The sequence below is a fragment of the Petaurus breviceps genome, unplaced genomic scaffold, assembly GCF_028583685.1.
Source record: "Petaurus breviceps papuanus isolate PSGF00001 unplaced genomic scaffold, PetGlider_PUasm1.0 172, whole genome shotgun sequence".
Classification (NCBI taxonomy): Eukaryota; Metazoa; Chordata; class Mammalia; order Diprotodontia; family Petauridae; genus Petaurus; species Petaurus breviceps.
In genome coordinates this window covers 1,345,296-1,349,744 of record NW_027185755.1, presented here as the reverse complement: position 1 = coordinate 1,349,744, position 4,449 = coordinate 1,345,296, and positions in this window count along the sequence as shown.

Sequence of the window (4,449 nt, the reverse complement as noted above, 5' to 3'; positions counted from 1 at the left end):
TTAACAAAGCAGATCCAAGAACCTGTAGTAGCTGCAAACCCTGAGGACGCTTGGGGTGCTTGCTGCTACACTGATCAGAGCTGGAATTAGGACTCTTGGCTTCTGTGCCTTCTTGGGCAGTATTTCCCACCTTCACCAAAGAGAGCAAAGACTCAGAGCCTGAACCCTGTGCCTTGGTGACAAGAAGTCCCCCTTCCACAATACCCTTTGGATCTATGAGATGCTAACCTGGCCTAGGAACAGCACTCTTAGGTCTGATGTTTATGTTCCAGTGGTAGGGTGCTCCTCCCTTATTATAGCCAAAGCAAAAACTATACCCCCTAGCAATGTAATACCATGCATAAAAGAATAGCAAATTAGTAATACCTTGTTAACACACTAACATCTCATCATCTATATTTATATCCTATAACTACATATCTTCATAACTTCTCTCTCATTACTCTTAATTTTGCCCTCCGGTGCCACACAGAACGAGTCTGATCTCAATCCCATATGACTGCTTTTCAAAGCATTTATTCATATTAAATATTTATTAAATGTCTACTGTGTGCAGAGCCCTGTGCTGAATGCTGCAGGACATAATAAGTTTAAATAAAAAACAGCCCCTACAGATGCCCATCAACTAGAGAATGACTGAACAAGTTGTGGTATATAAATGTATTGGCAACTGTTATGCTGTAAGAAATGATGAGCAGGCAAATTTTAGAAAAACTTACATGAACTAATGCTGAGTGAAGTGAGCAGACCAGGAGAACATTGTAGACAGCAACATTGTACAATGATTAACTATGATTGACTTAGCTCTTCTGAGCAACGCAATGATCTAAGACAATTCAAAAAGACCCATGATGGAAAATGCTATCCACATCCAGAAAAAGAATTGTGGAGTCTGAATGCAGATCAAAGCACACTGTTTTCTCTCTTTTTTTTTTCCTTTTGCATGGTTTTTCCCTTTTGTTCTGATTGTTTTTTTTTTAAAGTCATGTTGTATGACAAATGTGGAAATATTTTTAATATGAGTGTATGTATATAGCCTAAAATAAACAAATAAATAAAATACAGCCACTACCTTCATGGAATTCACAGTCTGGTAGGACAATAAAATATAAGAATAGGTCATTCATTATATTTTGAAAGATCAGGAAGCTGTATCAGTCAGGAGTTGGGAAATGTTTCAGGAAGGCAGTTTGCTCTCCCTTCATGGCAGCAGCTGTTACTGATCCACCATTCCAGAGATGGCTGCTGGAATCCATCTCTTCTCCAGAGGTGGCTTTTCCTGGAAAATCAATTCTTGTAGTACCAGGAGGCAGCTTTCATCTATGCTCCAGGCCTGGGTCTCCACTAGGCCTAGTCTTAGGCACAGTAGACAATTATAGTACATAATATTACACAAATTCTTCATGATATGCAAAGTGCTATGTGAGGTCTGAAGGGGAAGGATATTATTCACAACATCATGGAGGTGATAACATCTGAGTTAGGTCTTAAAGCTATTTCCATCCTTCAGCATATCTATGGTCTAATCAGTGTGAGTGTTTTCTCTACAATTACCGATCACAGCCTAGCTGTGCTTTCTTATCTTGTTCTCCTGTATGTATTTTCTTATAAATCCTCCATAGAGATAAGGCATGATATGGCATGGCTGTTTGGTTTGGGGGTTATTTGTGTAAAAATCCAGCCAAGTGGTTTGAAATACTGTAATATCTGAATGAGCCTCCAGGTGGCATCCTACTTGAGCTGCTTCCTCTGTGTGTGTGAGGCAACATTGTACCAGGGTGTAATATCTCCTCTGAACCTTAGGATGTGTTCACAGTCAGAAAAAAAAAAAAAAACAACAACAACATGATACCTTTTGTTATTCTTATTTTTTTGAGACTAAGTCTCCCTATCTTGCCAAGGATGGATGTATAATAGCCACTCATGGGTTTGGTTCCAACTTTGCACAGCCTGGAAGCTTTAATCCACTGTTATTTTTCTACCATGGGTCCCTTCTTAGGCAACTTCTTGGTCCTCTGTTCCTCAAGGTTCTCTATTCTGGGGCTGAGCTGTGCAAAAAGCCAATGGATTTTAACCCCCGGCTTGCAGCTTGGAACTCCAGAGCTCAAGCAATCCACCAGCCTGAACCTACCCAGAGCAACTGACCCTGACTGCTCTTCCAACTCCTACGGTGGTGTCTTGCTTCTACCCTCCCCTTCCCCCCCATATTCTTTTGGCTCATAGTAAGATTCACCTTTTATATATCCTGCATTCTAGTCTAGGAGATGAAACATCAATATTTTAAAATAATAATCATTGTAATTATCTGACTCTGACTTTTCCTCCTTAGGAGAATACCACCCACCTCTCATCTCTCTTCCATTTTTATCCATTGATGCAGACATACTATACAGATCACTGCTCTGTTAATGTGCACAGAATTAAAATGAAAAGGAAAATGAATAAACTCTCCTTCACCTATGTAGACATAGTCATCATCCTCTCTTTGATGCCTTTATCCCACCCTGGTATTCCATGTAGATGGGGAAAGGCCCTGAGTATTCACAAATGAAAGCTTACAAAGAAATGGGATAAGAGGAATACCTTTCACTTCATCTCTGGTCCATCCATCCATTCAAGAATTGGATTAAATACTCCATTGTGTTCAACTCAGGCATTCATGATTCCTCATAGTCCGTGGTCCATGGCAGGTCCTGACTGACCCTAGTTGCTCCAATATCCCTGTACCTGCCCAGCTTCTCCAATGTGGCACTTCTTGTCTGAATTCCAACACAGCTTGTCTCTAACCAGTCCCAAAGATTCCATAAGACTCAGCTTGGTCACAGAGAAATCAGTATAATCCCAAGGGAGACCTCCTTTCCAGTGGAAGGATCTCAGAGTATGCTCTGTCTAGTCCCCTCTGCACTAGAGACAAATGAGATTCACAGAGGCAGCAAAACAAGGCACCCTCTTCTCCCCCACGTCCAGTTATCAAGAACCCACCCCACCTGCTGAAGGCCTTTCTATAGATTTTTTCTATTTCCTGGGTAGCTGGGCTCTTTGTTATCTTCTTAGTACACGGTCTGCCTACCTCTTTTCCCAGCCATGTATATCTTGAATAGAGTTCTCTATGCCACTTGTCTCATGCAAACAAGGAATTACTAACAATGTTCTATGGGATATTAACACCTACCCTATATTTTGTCATTACTCTTTGAGTCAGCTGCAGTTATGATTCTATTGAGATCGCTGTTTCATGATCCACAGCTACATAACACCACTGGGAGAATGTTAGTGGTAGATAGCCTTTTAAATTATATTATTTTTCTCAATTAACAAACATTTATTTTCTGTCCCACTAAGTGATAAAGAAAACAGAACAAAAAATCCTCATAACAAATACATGTAGTCAAGCAAACAAATTCCCATTTTGGTCAAGTATATGCAAGCTTATTCTAGGTTTTAAGCATAACAACACATCTCCAGCAGGAAGTGGGTAGAATGCTTCATCTTTGGTCCTCTGGAATGCAGTTTATCATTGCATTGATCAGAGCTCTAAATTCTTTCAAAGCTGTTTTTCTTTATAATGTTGTCATATAAATTGTTTTTCTAGTTCTGTTTACTCTCCTTCAGTTCATAGAAGTATGATAGTTTTGAGGTGGCTAGGTGGCTAGGTGGCACAGTGAATAGAGCACTGGCCCTGGAGTCAGGAGGACCTGAGTTCAAATCCAGCCTCAGACACTTCTCACACACACACACACACACACACACACACACACACACACAAAAACTAGCCATGTGACCTTGGGCAAGTCACTTAACCCCAATTGCTCTGCCTTCCCCCTTCAAAAAGCAAAAAAAAAAAAAAAGAGAGAGAGAGAGAGAGAAGTACATGTTTTACCAACATTTTTAAAACATAGCCATCCCTTACCAGTGACCTCTCCTCTCCTTCCCTACCACATACCAACACCAATAGCGCCTTCCATTATAACAAAGAATTATTGTTAAGCATAACAAACCAACATGTTAGCAAAGTCAATGTGTGCTTCATTCTGCATCCATAATCCATCCATCTCTTTCCATTCAGTGGAGGAAGTTTATTTTGTAATTGATCCTCTGGAATCAAGATTGGTTCTTCCATTTATCAGAGTTCTAATGAACCTTTTGCAGAAAGGAGCAATTTGAAACCCATGAAAGCATATATAATTTCACAAATACTCTCCAATCTAATCTTGTTGTCCTCTTCAATTCAGTTCAACCAATGTGTGTGTGTGTTTGTGTTTGTGAGAGAGAGAGAGAGAGTCAAAATACCTAATAGGTACCAGATGCTGTGTTAAGCCTTGGCAATACAAATGCAAGTAAGCAAGACAGTCCCTGAACTCAGAGAGCTTATATTCTAATGGAAAGATAAGCTGTTGTATGCTGATAATATATTTAACAACTGGCTCTTGGGGAGTGGAAAGTTTGCAG